A 21,136-nucleotide genomic window follows, 5' to 3' on the forward strand; every position below is an offset into this window, starting at 1 on the left:
CACTTTATATGCATGACCTTATTCGATTTCTTCAGCTACCTGAGAGGTAGTTCCTATCATTTTCATCCCGTTTTACAGAAGAGGAAACTGAGGCTCAGAGAGGCTAAGTTACTTGCCCATGGTCACACAGCTAGCAAGTGTGGGAGGTGGAAATCAAACCCTGATCTTCTTGACTCCAAGCCCAATACTTGATCCACCCAATGCAAACCAACTGCCACTAACCAATTGCAGGCAAGTCAGGCTAGTTGAATCAGCAAGGCACCCTATGAGAGAGAAAGGAAGCAGCATGTGCCAGTCAAGTCAACCACTTTTACCACCTTGATCGTTATTTCTCCTCAGGCCATGATGGAGACAGCCCAGGATCTTGAAAGCAGATGCTTAGAAATACAATGCTTACAGCTAATGCCTGCAACCATCAACCTGAAAAGCAACTCCATGGAGAAGTAGCCTGGCAACTGCTCCTGCTGGTGGTATAGCCACACCTATTGAAGACTCAAGGGCAGCTCAGAAGTCTAGGGCTAAACACTGGGCTTGGAGTCAGGAAGATCTAAGTTCAAATCTGGCTCCAGATACTTACTAGATATGTAACCCTGGGCAGGTCACTTAACTCCTATTTGCCTCAGTCCCTCATCTGTAAAACACTGTGTAAGGAAATGGCAAACCACTTGAGCATTCTGGCCCAGAAAACCCCATGGTCAAAAAAATCCATGAGGTCATGTTGAGTCAGATCTGACTGAACAACAACAGCTTCCAGAAAAGGAAGTTCTTGAGTCTTGACCAAAGTTCTTGGCTCTGTCAAATGGTTCAACGTCAGAAACTGATATAATTTAATATCTGTAGAAATGATGTTAAAGGAGGGGCATGACTATCTGCTTTGCTGCTGTACCCTAAGGATCATGGGACTTTTTCATCTGATTTGCAACTGAAATCTCTTATGTGTGTTGTCTCTCCCATTAAAATGTGAGCTCCTTGATAGGAAAGACTCCCTTATTTCCCTATTTGTATTCTAGTGCTTTGCACACACCAAGTGCTTAACAAATGCTTTACTTATTCCTGCATTCCACACCATCTCTACAACTTAAATTCCTTGAGAGCAGAGAATATGTTATCTCAACTTTTTATTTCTCCAAGAGCTATGTGTGTCGGATTCTGCACATGGTAAGTGCTCAGTAAATGTCCCTTCTATTCACCCAAGCCAATACTCTTTCTACCATGCCATGTGGAGGGCAGACTCTGCACCTGAGAGTGCTGGGTCATGCATCTAAATTGAGGTCATTTGTCAGCACTCTCCCCTCGTGACATTGGGCAGGGGTGGAGACCCTGACTGCCATCTGAACACACTAGGTGCTGAAGGGATGGGGAAGCATAGGCTACAGCATGAGCTCAAGGAGAATCCGTGAAGATGTAACCACACAGGTAGCAGCTTAAAGCAGTCTGGGGCAGGATGGGGATGGACTGCCAGGGGTGGGAAATTTGTGGCTTTGAGGTTACATGTGGTCCTCTAGGTCCTCAAGTGTGGCCCTTTGAATCCAAACACAGAACAAATCCCCTTAATAAAAGGATTTGTTCTGTAAAACTTGGACTCAGTCAAAAAGCTATACCCAAGGACCTGGAAGGCCACATGGGGCCTCAAGGACGCAGGTTCCCCACCCCTGCCTTTGACTGTTTCTTCATGGACCTTACTAAGTAGGGGTTGAGGACAGGGTACTAGCTACACTGACCTTTGTTGGGCCTTATATTGGCCTAGGACAACAGGGGATTTGTTCCCTAAGAATTTGGGGTTCAGAGGTGATAACCAGGGCTGAACTTGGACAAAATGGTAGCCACAGAATGATGTACTTGAGAGTACTGGGCTTGGAATTGAGAGTCTTGGGTTGATAGTGATAATAACAGTAATATTTAAGATACTTTAAGATTTTTTACTTTAAGGTTTTCAAAACACATTACATGTGTCATCTCGTTTGATCCTCAAAATTCTATAACATAGCTGATGCTATTATTACCCTCATTTTACAGTTGAGTAAACAGAGTCTGGCAGCGTTTACATGACATACCCAGAGTCATACAGCTAGCATCTGAAGCTGTGGATTTATGACCTTGGACAAGTCACTTCTCTTTGATACTCATTTTCCTTGTACATAAAATGGGAGATAGTTGCCTTATTTTCCTCAGTGTTTCTGTGAGTAAAATGCTTTATAAATCAGAGTCCATTATAAATGTATTGTTTTTATTATTGCTATCTAACCCATCCCAGCCACCCAAGCAAGCTATCCCCACACCCAGCACCAGTCTTTCCCAACAGTAATCAAGTCAATCCATTGCCTCTGGAAAGGGAAAATCTTTCTCTGATTTTATGGCTTACTTCACCATCCCTGAGACTTCACCCTTTCCTAGCCCCCACTCCCTGATCTGTGGTCTCTTTCCCCACCCCCAGCATGTAAGCTTCTTGAGGGTAGGGATTGCCTTACTTTGGTATTCCTATCCCCAGCACTTAGCACAATAACCAGCACATAATAAGCACTTGCTTTTCACATAACGATGATGTATTTTTTTTGTCTTTTGTGATTCTATGAACCCTCTGGATCCTCAGTCTTTCTCCTTCCTAGGTAGAGTGGAAAGCAGAATGAGGAACTCACCCACAACTCACCTACCTGTCTCTGTGATGAAGGCTTAGAGGCCAGGCAGGCCTAGCTCTAGAGCATTGCCTTCCTTGGAGCTTGGTAGGGGTCCCAAGAGAGGATAGATTATGGCAGAAGTATGCTGCCTCTGGACACAATGGTCCGGGGGCTTTCAAGCAAAGGCCACGAACCTCTGTCTCACTCCAGTCCCATGCAAAGAGACAGAATATTTTCCCAGATGGGATGACCTTCTTCGTTTGTTATGAGAAGAGATTCTTTCTGGAGGACGTGATGCTGGATGCTAGGAGCTTGGGTTCCAGACTTTAACTCACAGGAATGTAGAGAGGAATCTTCAGGCTTTAGCCTTGCTCCTCCCTCACACCCTGCTTCTTCCTCTCCCCTACTCTCCTTAGGCCTCCCCCTCCCTAGGGCATTCCTCCCCCTGCTGAATTCTGCCATCACAGTGTTATTCCAGGCAGCTCTCACAGTTCCTTTTCCAGAGAACTTTTCCTTCAGAGAACAAAGAATTATGAGGGATCTAATCAGAGGCTTCCCTAGAGCAGACTGAGAATGGCCCCAGAAGACCACATGCCATGGATTTAGCATCTAGACAGTCAGTCAACAGACATTTATTAAACATCTATGATGTGCCAGGTGCTGTCTTATGTGCAGGGGATACAAAGAAAGATAAGAGGCAGTCACTACTGTCATGGAGTTCATAATCTAATGGCAGAGACAACCTGAGAACAACTGTGTACAGGCAAGCTATAGACGGGATAGCTTGGGGAAATCAAGAGAGGGACAGCACCAAAGCTAAGGGGAATGTGGAAGGTGTGATTATAGCTGGGACCTGAAGGAGGCCAGGGAAGTCAGGAGGTGGAGATGAGGAGAGAGAGCATTCCAGGCACAGGGGACAGCAAGGGAAAAAACTAGGAGTCGGGAAATGGAGCATCCTGTGAGAGGAGGCCAGTATCATTGAATTACAGAATTTGAATGACAAGATATAAGGTGTAAGGACACTAGAAAGTGTATGTCTGTGTGTGGGAGGGGGAGCATGGGGAGCAAAGGGTTATAAAGCGATTTGAATGCAAGACAGATGATTTTAAATTTGATCCTGGAGGTTGATAAGAGCTACTAGAATTTATTGAGTGTATATCGTGGGGAGACGGGCTAATATGGACGGACTTGAACTTTAAGGTCACTTTGAGGGGCAACTAGGGGGCTCAGTGGATAGGGCTCTGGCTTTAGAGTCAGGAGAACCTGAGTTCAGATCCAGCCTCAGACACTTGCTAGGTGTGTGACCCTGGGCAAGTCACTTATCCCAGATTGCCTCAAAAAAAAAAAAAAGGTCACTGACAACTGAGTAGAAGATGAACTGAAGTGGGGAGACTTGAGGCAGGGAAACCAACCAGTAGGCTACTACAATCCAGTAGCTAAGGCAATGGGACAGTTTCACTCTCCATTACCCAAGATGAGATCTTTGTAAAAGATGGCCCAAAGTCGATCTTTCCTCCATGAGCAACCTGAAAGCAGTGGGCTGGATTAAATGACCTCTCAAAGTCTCACAGACTTCAGTTGGCCCAGAGACATAGCAGGCACTTCTCATGTCCATCACTGAACTGGGAAGAGGAGTCTACATTCTTATTAGACTCTCTCCTTGAATATTTTATCTGTCTTGCAGGAGTCACATTCAAAGTGTTAGGGTGTCATAGATTTAAAGTTGGAAGGGACTTTGGAAGCAATATAGTCTAACTCCTTCATTTTATAGATGAGGATACAAATGACTTGCCCAAGGTCACACAGCAAGCATCAGAACCAGGATTTGAATCCTGACCTTTTGACTCTAGAGGCAGTCAGTGCTCTTGACTCTATACCATACTACATGCAAGTCACTGAATCATAGAATTTAGAGCAGGAAAAGACCTTTAGATGTAATGTAACCTCCTTTATTTTATAAATGAGGAGTGTACATCTCAAAGAGCTTAAGTGATTTGTCTAAGGTCACAGAGATGCTTGTAATAAGTGGTCATGTCAGGATTCAAATCCACATCTTCTGTTTCCAAATCCATTTACTTTCAGACATGGCCATACTTGATTTTGCCAATAACCAGGTATGATGCTACCTTCAGCATCCCTCAACACCTTAGCCTAGTTCTTTGGCATCTACAACAGTGAGGGTAGGCAGTAGCAGGAGAGGCAGAAGGACATAGGGGGAAGGGAAAGATGAATCACTCCTTCTGGCCCCAGGACAGACTTCTGTCCAGGCTTGGATCCTAGTCTGCCTCCCAGGAGTCTACTATGTTTTATGTCTGGAACATCCTGGATCAGAGGCACACTATGCTCACAATCCCATCTGATCAGGGCAAGAACATATGGTAAGCCCTGGCCTGGCTTGACAGTGAGCCTGAAAGGGCCAACAGATTGACAGACGCAGAATGTGAGAATTGTGGAAAGGACCTTTGACTCTAGAACATTCTAGAGGAAAGGAATCTAAGAATGTTGTTTTTTGCATTGGGCTTTTGATTTTATTGGCAAAGGGAACTCCTAAGGAGAGAAGACTCTCCACAAATGGATATCAGCACCTCCTTTGCAATTTATAGTCAGAGAGTTTCTTCAATGACTTGCTTTCTCTGTTAGCAAAGGCCTTAGAACATAGATCCCAGAAGGTCAATTCTGGAAGAATTTAGTCGACATAACCTATTAGACTTTCAAGCACAGAGCACAGAATATCAAAGCTGGGAGGGTCTTAGACCATAGAATATGGAATGCTTTGGGTAGGAGAGACTTGAATGATGATCTGGCCCAACCTCATTTTACAAAGGAAGAAATTGAGGACCAGATTAGGGATGTGGTTTGCTGAAGATCTCCTGGTGAGTCAGCAGCTGAGCCAATATTAGAACCTCTCCAGCTTACTTTGCTTCTCTCTTTCTTTAAAATTCCGTAGCCAGAAGAGTTGGTAGCAGAGAAATTGGTATTGAATTTCATCTCGTCTTATTGTTTTAGTCATGGAGGTGCTGGAGCCAGCTCTAACTGGCCAGAGAGCCAACTGTGAAATGTTCAATGGGAGCATTTGCACCTCAGAAATTGGCCAGGGCTATAAATAAAGATTTGATTTATTGTTTTGTTGATGATCTAGAACAGGGGTGGGGAACCTGTACCCTTGAGGTCACAGGTGGCCTTCTAGGTCCTCGGGTATGGCCTTTTGACTGAGTTCAAGTTTTACAGAACAAATCCTTTTATGGAGGGGCATTTGTTCTGCGAAGTTTAGATTCAGTCAAAGGGTCCCACTTGAGGATCTAGAGGGCCACCTGTGGCCTTGAGGTGGCAGGTTCCCCATCCCTGGTCTAGACTTAAGAAAAGTGATGCAGAAAATATTAATAATGTTAAAAGTGTGTCATGGATACTTTTTGTTTTGAGATCTGTTTGTTAAACATTTACCAGCACACTCCTAGTTTTCGGTATTTTCCCACAGCTACACTATGAGATCCTGTAGGGCAGGCAGTCTCCTCTTGCCCTTGCCAAAGCACTGAGCCCAGAGCAGGGCACAGAACAACCACAATGACACTGAATATTTATTGCATGTATACCTTAAGGATACAGAGACTGTTCAATTAAAATGGAAGCAGTCCTGTCAATTTGTTCCACTTTTGTCTTTGTAACCTTAGCACTTAGTGCTGTGCCTGGCATATGCCATGTAAGGACTTACTAACTCCTCTGTGATTGGTCATTTCTTTTAGCTGCAGATACATTGACAAAATGTTACTCTTGAGTCTTAAATAGTTACAATGTATACAAAAGCATAAATTTGAATCGTATGAGGTTAGGACTAGAAACCTTGGAGTATCTTGTACTTCTCATTTGCATGAGATGCTGGTGATAAAAGAAAATGAAAAATGATAACCCCTGACACCAAAGATTTTCTATTTTACTACGTGGGAGGGGGAGGGAGTATATAGTATATTATATAAGTATAATAATACAAAGGTGAATGTGATGAAGACAAAAGATACATCAAGACAAAGTGCTCTAGGAAAATTTGAGGAGGGAATAAAGACTTTTAGCATAAAGTGTAAATTGTTAGAGCTAAAATGGGTCTTAGAATCAGAACATCACAGCCAGAAAAGACCTTAGAACACAGAATGTCAGAACTGGGAGGGAGCCTTAGAACATAGAATGTCTGAGCAGGAAGGAAACCCAGACCTTAGAACATTAGAAGTGGAAGGGACCTAAGGACACAGAATGTCAGAGTTAGAAGGTAATTTGGCATTTTAGAACATAGACTGCTAGAGCTTAGACACCACCTAGTCTGAGGATTCTTAACCCGGGGTCTGTGAAATTGTTTTTAAAAATACTTTGATGGGGGGGCGGAGCCAAGATGGTGGAGTAGAAAGACGCAAATACACATAGCTCCGAACCCACAACCCATACAACATCTGTATAAAGTAAATCACGGCAAATTCTGGAGCAGTGAGGCCACAGAACAGTGGAGCGAAGGAGATTCCTGTTCCAGAGGGACCTGCAAACCTCTCGCAAAAGGTCCGTCGCGCTGCAGACGCGGAGCCCAGCCGAGACCTGCCGTGGCCATGGCACCGAGAGGAACAGACCCGAGCAGGCTTCAGGGACGGGATCTCCAGCGGCCGCACAAGTCCTTCCACCCACAGGTGACAGGGGTCGGTGAGAGAGTCTCTTTGGCGGGTCGAGAGGGGAGTGGGGTGCCCCCATAACTCAGGCCCCCTCCGGAGGCAGAAGCTGAGAGGCAGTGGCAGACCAGGGCTCCCCAAACAGGCAGGAGCCTGGATTCATTGTTGAAGGTCTGTGCATAAACCCCCTGAGGGAACTGAGCCTGAGAGGAGGCCCTGCTCTGACCTGACCACCTGAACTTAATCTCACACTGAATAGCAGCCCTGCCCCCGCCAAAAGCCCTGAGGCTGGAAGCAGCATTTGAATCTCAGACCCCAAACGCTGGCTGGGAGGATCAGGAGGCGAGGTGGGTGTGAGGAGAATATTCAGAGGTCAAGTCACTGGCTGGGAAAATGCCCAGAAAAGGGAAAAGAAATAAGACTATAGAAGGTTACTTTCTTGGTGAACAGGCATTTCCTCCCTTCCTTTCTGATGAGGAAGAACAATGCTTACCATCAGACAAAGACACAGAAGTCAAGGCTTCTGTGTCCCAGCCCACCCAATGGGTTCAGGCCATGGAAGAGCTCAAAAAGGATTTTGAAAATCAAGTTAAAGAGGTGGAGGAAAAACTCAGAAGAGAAATGAGAGACATGCAGTCAACGCATGAACAGCAGGTCAGCACTCTGCTAAAGGAGACCCAAAAAAATGTTGAAGAAAATAACACCTTGAAAAATAGGCTAACTCAATTGGCAAAAGAGGTTCAAGAAGCCAATGAGGAGAAGAATGCTTTCAAAAGCAGAATTAGCCAAATGGAAAAGGAGATTCAAAAGCTCACTGAAGAAAATAGTTCTTTCAAAATTAGAATGGCACAGATGGAGGCTAATGACTTTATGAGAAAGCAAGAAATCACAAAACAAAACCAAAAGAATGGAAAAATGGAAGATAATGTGAAATATCTCATTGGAAAAACAACTGACTTGGAAAATAGATCCAGGAGAGACAATTTAAAAATTATGGGACTACCTGAAAGCCATGATCAAAAGAAGAGCCTAGACATCATCTTCCATGAAATTATCAAGGAAAACTGCCCTGAGATTCTAGAACCAGAGGGCAAAATAAATATTCAAGGAATCCACAGAACACCGCCTGAAAGAGATCCAAAAAGAGAAACTCCTAGGAACATTGTGGCCAAATTCCAGAGTTCCCAGGTCAAGGAGAAAATATTGCAAGTAGCTAGAAAGAAACAATTCAAGTATTGTGGAAATACAATCAGGATAACACAAGATCTAGCAGCCTCTACATTAAGGGATCGAAGGGCATGGAATAGGATATTCCAGAAGTCAAAGGAACTAGGACTAAAACCAAGAATCACCTACCCAGCAAAACTGAGTATAATACTTCAGGGGAAAAATTGGTCTTTCAATGAAATAGAGGATTTTCAAATTTTCTTGATGAAAAGACCAGAGCTGAAAAGAAAATTTGACTTTCTAACACAAGAATGAAGAGAACCATGAAAAGGTGAACAGCAAAGAGAAGTCATAAGGGACTTACTAAAGCTGAACTGTTTACATTCCTACATGGAAAGCCAATATTTGTAACTCTTGAAACTTTTCAGTATCTGGGTACTGGGTGGGATTACACACACACACACGCACACATGCACACACACATAGAGACAGAGTGCACAGAGTGAATTGAAGAGGATGGGATCATATCTTAAAAAAAATGAAATCAAGCAGTGAGAGAGAAATATATTGGGAGGAGAAAGGGAGAAACTGAATGGGGCAAATTATCTCTCATAAAAGAGGCAAGCAAAAGACTCATTAGTGGAGGGATAAAGAGGGGAGGTGAGAGAAAAACATGAAGTCTACTCTCATCACATTCCGCTAAAGGAAAGAATAAAATGCACACTCATTTTGGTATGAAAACCTATCTTACAATACAGGAAAGTGGGGGATAAGGGGATAAGCAGGGTGGGGGGGATGATAGAAGGGAGGGCATGGGGAGGAGGGTGCAATTTGAGGTCGACACTCATGGGGAGGGATAGGATCAAAAGAGAATAGAAGTAATGGGGGACAGGATAGGATGGAGGGAAATATAGTTAGTCTTATACAACACAACTATTATGGAAGTCATTTGCAAAACTACACAGATTTGGCCTATATTGAATTGCTTGCCTTCCAAAGGGAAGGGGTGGAGAGGGAGGGAGGTAAAGAAGTTGGAACTCAAAGTGTTAGGATCAACTGTCGAGTAGGAAATTGCCACTAGGAAATAAGAAATACAGGTAAAGGGGTATAGAAAGCTATCTGGCCCTATAGGACAAAAGAGAAGATGGAGACAAGGGCAGAGAGGGATGATAGAAGAGAGAGCAGATTGGGCATAGGGGCAATTAGAATGCTTGGTGTTTGGGGGGGGAGGGGATAAAAGGGGAGAACATTTGTAACCCAAAATTTTGTGAAAATGAATGTTAGAAGTTAAATAAATACATTTAATAAAAAAAAATAAAAAAAATACTTTGATGACTGTATTTTGATACCATTAGTTTCCTTTGTAATTCTGTATATTTTGCTTTATTTATTTATTTTTGAGCTATCTCAGGAAGATTCTGAGGATCACCTGGCAGGATAAGGTATCAGACACTGAAGTCCTTGCTCGAGCTGAACTGCCAAGCATTCAAACTATGTTTCAGAGAACGCAACTGCGATGGGCTGGCCACGTTGTTCAAATGCCAAATGTACGCTTGCCAAAAAGACTATTTTCTGGAGAACTCGCATGGGGCAGGTGATCACATGGTGGCCAGAAGAAACGATACAAGGACACTCTCAAGGTCTCTCTCAAGAACTTTGGATTTGACTGTGCAACATGGGAGACACTGGCACAGGACTGCTCAGCACAGTGTGCTCACATCAGAAAAGGTGCTGTCCACTTTGAGCAAAGCCGAATTGAGACAGTACAAAGTAAACACAGGATGCACAAATTTGAGATATTCACCCCAAACATTCATACTGACTGTCTGTGCCCAATCTGAGGTAGAGCATTCCGAGCTCATATTGGTCTGATCAGCCACTTTCGGACACACTGAAATTTCACTTTACAGTGGTGATATCATTTTGGTCCTCTTTGAAGATGAAGGACAACAACCAACCATTTTGTTTTACGCATGTAAAAATATTCTGAGGTGTTCCTGAGCTTTGCCAGACTGCCAAAGGAGGCCAGAAACAAACAAGATTAAGAACCTCTGACCTAGTCCAACATCATTATTTAGAAGGGAGAAAATGCTAGAAGAAATGACTTGGTCAAGGTCACACAGCAAAGCTGTGGTAGAAGTGCAATTAGAACATGAACCTTTAGAGAAATCTTCTCACTATTCCAAGTTGCCTCAGGGGGTGAGGAGCATAAAAATATGAAATCCCTGCCCCCTCCCTCCAATTAAAAAACCACCACCACCAACAACAACCAATTAGACTCTATCTTAATTTTGCTAGTGGTAGGTGGATTCAGCTGATTCACCCTTTGGATTTTGAACCCTGTGACCTAGCCCCAGGCTTATTCTGGGAAGACTGAGATGGAGCCCAGCCTGGGCTCTTTCAAAACTCAGTCAGCTGCTGTAGGAATCTGGGAGCCCAGCCCAGGCCCCATATAGTTGCTGGAGCCCTATAGGCCTTAAGCTCCCTGTCTCCATAGAACAGCACCAGCCACCTGTTCTCAGTGGGCCAAGAAGAGGGGATGAAAGATTCAGCTGCTTCTGCCTCTATAGCCAACTGTCCCCAAGTTAGCCTGAACCTGGCGGCCTTCACCGGTTTGAGGGCTGTGTAGAAGTAGGGGAGGGGCCCCTGCAGCTGTGGACCCTTCTGATCCCAGGTCCCAGGGGTGACTGGCTAGGTTTCCTAGGATAGATTTTTGTAAACAGCTCCAGTAAGAGCTGACCTCTGGGTAGCTGGTGGAACTTGGCCTTGTGGTTTTGGCCTGAGTGCCTGGGTCTATTTGCTTTAACACAGCCGCTTCCTGATGCCTGCTCTGGCTCATTTGGCTTCCCAGTAATAGTGTGTTTTCTCCAGTTCACTCAGGATGGGAGGGCAGCCAGACCCACTCACCCCACAGAGAAAGTGGCTTAAAAGTTACTCTGGCCTCCCCGTTTCCCTGGCCTTTACAGAAATAAGGAAGGGGCCAGAAACCAAACAAAGGGTTGAGGGAGAATGCCTCACCCTCTAGTTAGGCAGGGCCCACCTCAATCCAATGGGCAGGATGGTAGGGGGAAGAAGATTATGAGCTGTCCTCTGAGTGCTATATGGGAACCAGGGGGAAAGCTACAGTCCCCCAGGTAAATATCCACACATTCTAGCACTCAGAGGATGAGGCTAGTTTGATTGGGATGGGGTAGGAGGGTCTATGGAGTCAGGGATATTACTTCTAAGGGAAGAGGAATCTGAGTCAAACCAGTCATCCAGAACTTTCTCCAGGGACTACTGCTGATTTTTAGCATAGGAGTGGGCAATAGAATAGAAAGTCTGAAGAGACTTTAAAACATAGAATGTCAGAGGTGGGAGGGACCTAAAAAAAATAGAATATAGCATGGAAATAGGGAAAGAACTTGAGATTTCAGGTCCATCCCCCATTTTTATAAAATAAGCTAAGGTGCAGAGAGATCATATGACTCCTCCTAAATCACACAGACCTGTACAAGGACCAAGATTTTTGACTCCAAGGTCAGTGATCCTTCCACTACAGTGGACTATCATGGCATTCAAAGAGGAGACTAAGTGTGGATTTCTCTGCTTTCTATCCGACACTCTGTTCCCCTTAAAGGTTAGGGAGGAGTTCACAGGGCAGTCACACAAGTAGTCTGGGAGAAGCAGCTCTCTGCAGCAGGCAAAGAGGGAGCAGGCTTCCTGCCATGAGCCTGGCAATCCCTGGCTTCTATGCTGCCCCTCTCCACCCCCTTGCTTTGCCTGAAGAGAACCACTCCAGATACATTCTTGCCAGACCATGGGGACTCCCAGGAGCAGTGGATGACTGTCTGGTGATTCATCCCCTCACGCCCACCCTCAACAACTCAGCAAGGCCAGCTCCACACAACACATCCTGCCGTTGCATGCCTCGAGCCCCATAGGGGCTGGCCCCACTAATCAATTCCCCCACCAAAGAAGCTGGTTATAATTAACTCTATCCCAATGGCCAGACTAGAGGCTCACATGAGCACCAGGCCCACACTGAGGAGAATTGTGACTCAGTGCCCACTCTGTCCTGCCAAGGGCTGGGGAAAGGGAGAGGCTGTTTCCTGGAATGCCTCATTCGTGAAGGATTAGATCCTTTACCCTGTGTTCTGGAGATGTCTAATAGCTCAGAATAGGTACTTTCAGATGGTACCAGCATAAAAGTGCATAGGACTTTGGGTTAGAATGGACCTTAAGAGATAACCTACAGAGGCAGGCAGGGCGGGGCAGGATGGATCCGCACATGTTGCATCTATTTAATCAGCCAGACCTGCTGACACATGCTTTGACACGTGCTTTCTTGCCTCATTCTGTGAACCCTCTCTGCACCTTTGGATTCTTGCTTACTTGATGCATTACCTGGTCTGCTGACCCTGAGGTGAGTGCAGCCTCTGGCCCAGACCTCAAACTTCAAGCTGCAGGACCTGCTCCCACCATCCTCTCCTTCTCCTCCTCTGAAGCCTTCTGATGCTGGCTGCAGCATGGATGGAACCCAGGCCCAGACTGAAGCTGAGCTGGGCACTCTCCCCTTAGCCATGTGGCAACAGGGGATCTGGTGAGAAAGTGAAAAAAGACAAAGGCCCCCAGGTAAATATCCACATAGATGTACCTGAGTACAACACACAGAAGAGGATTTTGGAGGCCAAGGAGTTGGCCTTGTAGCCCAAAGATGACATCACTGACTAAGTTAAAATAGAAGACACCCTCAAATGGAGGTTCTTTTAGGACCAAGTCTTTGCAACTTATGGAGGGGTCCCTCTGCATCCTAGGCCATCTCCAGCCCTCCTGATCTGTATCTGGTCACTGGGCCCAGATGACTCTGGAGGATAAAGTGAGGCTGGTGACTTGGCACAGCCCTGCCTCACTTAAATCCAATTCACTTGCATGTCATGGCACAACTTCCCCGAGGTCTTGGTCTTCTTTGAGAAGGGACAAACAGCAACATTGGCCTGTATAACCAGGGGCCTATGGGATATGCCCTGAAGAATAATGTCATCCAAGAAAATGCCATCCACTTCCAGAGAAAGAACTGTGGAGTCTGAATGCAGATCCAAGTATACTATTTTCTCTTTCATTGTTTTTTTCTTTCTCATGGCTTTTCTCTTTTCTTCTGAGCCTTCTTTCACAACACAATTAATGTACAAATATGTTTAATATGATTGCACATGTATAGCCTATATCAGTTTGCTTGGTGTCTTGGGGAGGGGGGAGGACATGGAGGGAGGGAGAAAGAGAAAAAAATAATGTCATCCGGCTCTGTTAGCATCACCTTTTCCAAGAAGAGTAGATCCTAGAAAATGACTGTACTATACTCACCCCACAGCCTGTTCTCAAGACAATAAACTTGCTGACTTCATGGTGAAAATGTGAGAAGTGGAGAATGTTTTCATGCTGATTATCTCTTGAAAGCTCACTTGTGGTAAGTGATATCTGATAAGAAATGGTTGGCTGGGAGAAAAAGTCTGAGATGGAAAGTGTATTGATCCAACTGGACAGGAAAGGAAAAACTTGCAGACCTCTTTATGAGCTACAAAGTTTAAGTCTCCCATGATTAGAAATGACATATCCCTTCCCAGTGTCATTCAACTTAATGTTCAAAACCTTCATTGGGCCTGGAGGGAACGTGCCTGATTACTTGAGGTCAGAGAATGGACAGGGAATCTTCCTCAATTTCAAATTTCTTTTGGAATTCAAGCAGGGAAAGTTGTCTTTTGCTGCTACTTAGATTCAAAATTCCTTCCTGAATGAGATCTCCCCTAGATCAGGACTGATTAGTCAGACAATTCACTAAGACAGAGATCAACTACTTTGTTGACCTCAGTGAAAAACACCACCCTAAGTCTGACAACACAGGGGACCTCAACATCAACATGTATTCAGCAAGATCCCAGGTCAGTGAACAGTCTATGCACAGCATGAGCTTTGAGGATGTGGTGGAGTAGGGTGTGATGTGTGTCAGGGGATTTCATTGTTAGAATCTACCTCTGCCTCACCAAAGTCAGGGTATCCCCAGAGAAGCTTTGCTTCTGGTAGTATATAGACAATGAGATGGCCCATTCCACTGCTGAGAAGCAAAGTCAATAATGTCTCACGGCTGGATTGAGATTGTTGGATGTGGTGATGGTTCCTGGTATGACTTCTCCTGTTATTCAGGAGCCACCAAAGTCCTGTTTGTGGCAGAGAAAATGCTCAAGGAGCCCAGAATAGTTAATGTGGTTGAGTTTGAATCAAGCAAGACAATGATTGGTAAGGCCTATAAGAAGGATGCCAGGTTGGTAATGGATTATTCAGTTGCCTGTGCTGAGTTCTATGTTACAGAGTGGGAGAATCTGTTCATTGAGAAAGGGAAATTCACAATTGAAAATGAAGGAAAAACATTCCCGTTGACAAAGGACACATTAATCATGCATAGATTCTAGAAGACACTCCATGTTGAAGAGATTGTTCCGAAGGTCATTGAACCCTCCTTTGGTCTTCGTAGGATCACATATATGGTATTTAAGCTCATGGTCTGTGTCTGAGAGGAGATGAACAGAGAAAATTTTTCAGCTTTCCTGCCATAGTTTCTCTATACAAATGTTCTGTCCTCCCATTGAGCCAGAGCCAGGAATTTGTGCCATTTGTCCAGGAGTTACCTGAAGCCCTGACCAGAAATGGCATATCCCACAAGGTAGATGACTCTTCTGGCTCCACTGGTAAGTTCTCTGCCAGGACAGATGAGATTGGGATCGTATTTGGGATCACCATTGACTTTGATACCATACACAAGACTCCTTAAATGGCTACACTGAAAGACTGGGACTCAATATGCCAGGTCCATGCTGAGATCACTGATCCTCCCAAGGTAACCTACAGTTTAGTCACTGCCACCACAACGTAGGCCTGTGTGGGAGAAGGTAATTTCTGTTTTAGGAGAAGAAAACTGGCAAGAAGAAGACGACTGAGGATGAAGGACTCAAGCAGCATCTCCTTTGGTGTGAACAACATGCTGTCTGTACTAGAATGGGACTGTGGTCTCACCCCCAGATGCCAATGATGACTGAAGTTAAAGATGGGAACAAGGGAGGCTGCCTTTATTTACCTGTGTCTCTACAGAGCTCCACATGTCTAGCCTTGCTTCTGGGAACTGCCTGCAAAGGCCATGGATTCAATGTGGCCCAACCGGAAAGGTGTGCCTTCTCTTGTAGGATCAAAAGTTGAAGGTGTAGGGGTGAGGGAGACAGCCAGTTTGGGGGCTGATTCCAGGGACTTGGGGGTTGTGTTAAATATAGAGCTTACATTAAACTGATTGTGTGAGGGTGTCTCTATTTATAAAAACTGTCCAAATTATTGGAAAACTATTGTTTCCCCAAGACAGCCTTTGAGCCTCTGGGCAGACAGTGTGACTCCTCTGCTGTGACCTGCTGCTGCCCCTGGTGCCAACATGGGCACAGGTTTCTTGTTCCTGCATTTTCCCTCAAAGATCTTATCTACTTCTCCAGACCTCTATATCAGGGAAACTCTCTCGATCCAAGTTGCTGTTCTGCCCTTTTTCTGGAAGTGGGAAGGATGGCCCCAGAGGCAGGTTGGTTGTGACCAGGCAGAGACTGAAGTGGGGAGGTAGGGTGTGTGAATAATTCCCAAGCTCCTGTGCTCACTCACCAGATTCCTGGTATAATTTACTTCCCTATTCTCTAGCCTAGTCCATGTGGCCTGGACATGAAGCAAAGTCATCCCTTTGTCTCCTGCTGCACCCCCTGCTGTTCTCCCACTTAGTGCTGTCAGAGAGTGGCCTTCTGCCTCACCACTTTCTTCCCTTGTCAGTCTGATGATTTCTGGCCTAGCTTGGGGAATAGCTTTCTTCTATCTTATCTTCCCTGAAAGTATCCTGCATAATTTTATCATTTGACTCCATTATCTGGGACAGATAAAGATGTGCTTCTTCTTTGTGGCATGACCAATAGGAACCATAGGGATTTGCTTCTTGTTTTGATTCGTTCCACTGCATAGCATTTGAAACACAACCATGAGGCCTTGGGAAATTCCCATGATTTCTTCAGCTATAGGCCTTTCTCTCCATAAAATCAGGGGCTCACATTAGGTGACCCCCAAGGTCCCACATAGCTCTGAAGTTTTGTGATTATGGTTTGGTGAATGCTTATGATCTTAGAACTCTCTTGAGTCTGTAGAAACTTCATCTGGCAAGACAGCTCTCATGGGAACTTGGCTCTCCATTGTTTCCTGAGTTATGCACTAAATCACAGTCATAAGGACAGAACTCTCTAAAGGTCTGAGTTTTCAGTTAGTGGGGACTGTCCTTAACCCACACCTGTTAGGAGACAGGCTTTATTGGGGGTCTCTCCTTCATTTGGAAAATCTGAGACCAGGAGCCTCAGCCTATCTCTGCTACTTGTATGTGTGTGGGGAGTGGGAGTAGGGGGGCTCTTGTTTAGGAATTGTCACAGGCTCACGATTGGAGAAAATGTCAACTGTTCTGGACTCTGCTGCTTAGGAAGAGAAGTATGATGACACCTCTCGACTTTTCATAGGCAAGGCCAACAGGCCTGATCTCAGTCAGCTGCCCAGCTTGGGTTCTGCCTTCTCTGCCCTTCTTTGTGACCTTGGAGGGCAGGGACCTGGAGAGTATGCCTGTTAGTTGGTGGTCCTAGGTCTGTATAGCAGATTCAGTCCACTGAATGTTGACTGAATTGTAAACTGAGAAGTAGGGAGTGCTTCTGTAACTTTCTACCTCAACTTACACATTTGTTATTCAGGCCAACTTGCTCTGTGGGCAATTGGATACTTGGCAAACTGCCTTTTAAATGACTTGTATGTATGTATTGAGGAATGGGTCAGGCTAAACTGAGGCTCAGATGTGTCTTGCTTATGTCCCTGGGGTACTTACTGCTCAAATGCTAAGAAAAGAAACTACTTGCCCCTGGTTCCTGGGGACATGCTTAAGACTAGTGAGTGGGTACAATGATTTGATGCCTCACAACCTGTCTTGGATCAGGCAAGGACATGGTCCAGCCTGGTCTGCACTAGGACTTAACTAAGCTCTAGTGGGCCATGTTTTCACAACAGCTAAGGTTTTTGTTTTGTTTTGTTTGGAGTGGGAAGAGTGCTGTGAGACTGGCATCTTACTTAAATCAAGAAAGGAAATAGAACAATTTTCTCCTAAAAGATAAAACATCCTTAAATAATTTTGTGTCTCTAAATACCTTGGCTGATGTTAAGCACTCTCAGAGGTTTCTTTGATCTTTGTGAAAGGAATTTTTAAAATCTTTATGGGATAAAGAATTAAAATAAATCCATGCATACTTTTCCCCTTACCAACCTAGAAGCTGAGTTTCCTAAGACTTATCATCTCTCCATTCAGGGTGGCAGAATAAGTGTCTGGGAAAATTGTAACTTGGAACTTAAACCAATGTGAATGGAATGGAATTGAGTTTTACTAGAGAAAGTATCATTTAAAATTGCCAAAGAGCGCCCCCACTCCAGTTCTCATTCCTTTGCAAAAGAGCCCCTTTGTTTGAAAAAGCTGAGACCAGGAGCCATGGGCTGTCCAGTAATGGAGTGGGGGTAGTAGGGGTGGAGTGGGAGGGGCTTTTGTTTAGGAATTGTCACCATCCCTCTCCTATCCATGTTTTCAACTTCGTAGTCTCTTGAAGAGGCACTTCTGGGAAACTAGCCAATCACATTTGGCTCTCTTTGGTGTTTGTATTTTTAAATTCCGTGATAAAGGAAATCACCTTTCCTAATCTATGGTCCCTGTAATAATTTTTTTTAAAGTTTGCAAAATCAGTTCTAAAAATGTTTTGAGTCCAAGCCACAGCAGGAAACTTCACCAAGCAGCCTTTTGGTGTGTGGAGAAGAGCAGAAAAGGGTTTTTAGCAAGAAGGGGGACTATTGACCTTAGCCCAAGTTTTCAGAAAAGCTGAATGTTTCTGGTCTTGTTTTCATATGATTCAACATTGAGATGAATGTGATGCCCTTGAACATTTCTACCTCTCAAAAAAAAGATAACCTAGTTTGACCTCCTTATTTTACAGATGAGGAAACTGAGGCCCAGTGCTGTTAAATATCTTATCCAAGGGCCACATTAAAGTAAGTTGTAGGACCAGATGAAATCCAGGTTCATTAACTACAAACTCAGTGTAGAGCCGCTGAAATTCCTTGCTCAGGTTGTGGTCAGAAACCTTTTTGGTCCCTTAAAGACTTATAGATCCTAGTGATGGGGTGATGGGACCTGGATGCTAAATTTTCCCATACATTTCAACAACCCAGTCCCTGGTGTTTTGCCCAAGGCATCTGGCCAATCCCAACCCTTCCACTGTGACTCTCCAACCATTTAATTCCTTTTACTGCCTGCACCTGGTCCACCCCAGGCTACTTACCACTCTTTAATCTAGTCAAGGTCTTTTCATTGACCCCTTTCCACTTTTTCTGTATAAAAGTATCAGTTAAGTTACAGATTTACTAGGAATCTGCCCACCATACTGGTGGTACAAATAAACCTGGCTACTTTGACTGAAAGAAGGTTTGACTGGTTGAATTCTTTTGAGGCGGCCCCCCCCCCTTACTTTTCAGTGTTGACAACACCCCAAACTGCCACACTAGGACAGGAATGGTGATTTGTGGCCTTAAGGCCTCGGGGTCACACATGGCCCTCGTGGTCCTCAAGTACAGCTCTTTGATTTGATCCAAGTTGGGAGACAGCCTGATAGAATCATAACATCTTAGAGTTGGAAGGACCCTTGGAGGCGATTAGATCCAGCCCTGCCTGAAATTTAAATCTCGTCTATATCCTCTTCAATCAATGGATAGTCAGTCTCCACTTGAAGACTTCCAGAGGTAGGAAGCTAACAACCATTCAAGACATCCTATTATTCATGGGCTAATGATTATGGCAAGGTTCATTAACCAGAGAGGAAATCTGTTTTCTATAGCTTCTCTTATCTGTAGACAAGCAGACCAAATTTAATCCTTCTTCTAAATGAATAGGAAGACTTCAGGAAATGACACCAGTCAGATACTGTCTCCCTATGAGTTTTCTTTAACATTTCCACTACTGGCTGTCCACTTGAGAGGGGTTCTCTTTCCTTCCCTTTCTCCCCCACTCCCCTCACTCCTTTCCCTTCCCCTTGGACATCTCTCCCATTCTTGGGATCCTAGGATCACTGGGATGCTCTCATAGTACTCCAGTTCCTTGCCTCTATTGAACTTGATATGGACATCACCCTCCTTCTTCCTCTAAGGTTCCTAGACTGAGAGGTGATGATGCCAGCTGCTTCCAGCTTACAGTTGCAACAGCATGAATCAGAAGGAATAACTTGATGGAAAGAAAGAATGAGGAAGTAGTTATTAAGCACCTACTATGGAACAGGCACCATGCTTAACACTGAGGATACAAATACAAGCAGGAAAGACCAAGTACCCTCAAAGTGCTTATGTTCCAATAGAAGGAGATGACTCTTACTGAGGAGCAAGAGTTGGGAAGGGGGATAGGAGAGGGAACTGTACATAGCAGAGGATATAGTGACATGGCTTAAAGGTCTTTGGGAAATGACCCAGGTAAGTTAAGTTGCTTACAAGATGGGTAAGTTAAAGTGAAAGCTCAGAGACCAAAGTCCCAGGATCAGGGTTCTAGCAAGAGGAGGCTGGAGAACAGGCAACATGACTTGTAGATGACCAAGCTGTGTGTCACAGCATCAATCAGTCAATGAACAAGCATTTATTAATGCTTGCACATGACAGGTGTGCATACAATGTGCTGAGTGCTAGGACCACAAATACAAATTCTGAAACAATCCCTATTCTCTTGACATCCAAGATGGCACCACTGGCAAACAGGCAAAAGAGAAAGCAAACTGTCTCCACAGCAGCTAGTACTTTGCACATAGTAGGGACTTCATAGATGTTTGTTGAGATGAACTGCTCCTTCTATTCATTTCCTTTACTTCCTGCCATGCTGGACCTGCCTACTGTAGTTAGCCTCCCTCTTGAACAATTCCTAGACATATATATTTCCCCCTTCCTTCCTGATTCTCTCCTGATGAACCTTTGCTTAGTTCTATGGAAAGAGTCCCATGATTTCCTTTGGGCTCACCCATCTATCCTGATTGACCGATCATCTCCTTTGTTGTATCTGAGTGACAGAATCCTAACAAAACTGTCCCCAGCCCCAATATTCTGACTTCCTTATGGGCCCTACTGAAGAGCAGGCATGTCCTGACTTCACCACAAGGTCTGGCTTTAACTATACCACAGGACTACTGGACTCAATATAATCACTGCCCCTCCCTAGTCACTGTCTTCCTCCCCCATCTCAATATTCTAACTTCCTCATATATACCTCACCGCTCATCAGAACAACAGGTGTGTCTATGAACTCACATTTCTCACAGAACAGCAGGCACATCCATGTGATGGGATCCCAGCCATTGCAAATAGCTAGCCACTGCCCCCAGACCCATTCTTCATATTTCCCATGGAAACAGAAGGTTTGTCCATGCATTCAACCACAACCACATCCATCTAGTCTCAGACAGGAACACAATAGTTAGCCAATCAGAAAACAGCACCACCAGGATGCCTGAGCAGGATGTGGACCCCCAAAACAATAGAAGAGACTTTCTCTTAGTAGGCACCTGCACCGTAATAGCAAAAACCGCCCTTTAGGTGAGTTTATGACATAGAGAGGTT

The 21,136-nt window shown here is 44.6% G+C and overlaps 1 pseudogene; it reads left to right on the top strand.

Annotated features, from left to right (window-relative positions):
- The first annotated feature begins 12,781 nt into the window (after window positions 1-12,781).
- Window positions 12,782-15,569, top strand: LOC140527227 (glycine--tRNA ligase-like; annotated as a pseudogene).
- Window positions 15,570-21,136: the final 5,567 nt, after the last annotated feature.

The sequence above is a fragment of the Notamacropus eugenii genome, chromosome 1 (genome assembly GCF_028372415.1).
Source record: "Notamacropus eugenii isolate mMacEug1 chromosome 1, mMacEug1.pri_v2, whole genome shotgun sequence".
In the NCBI taxonomy this organism is placed as follows: Eukaryota; Metazoa; Chordata; class Mammalia; order Diprotodontia; family Macropodidae; genus Notamacropus; species Notamacropus eugenii.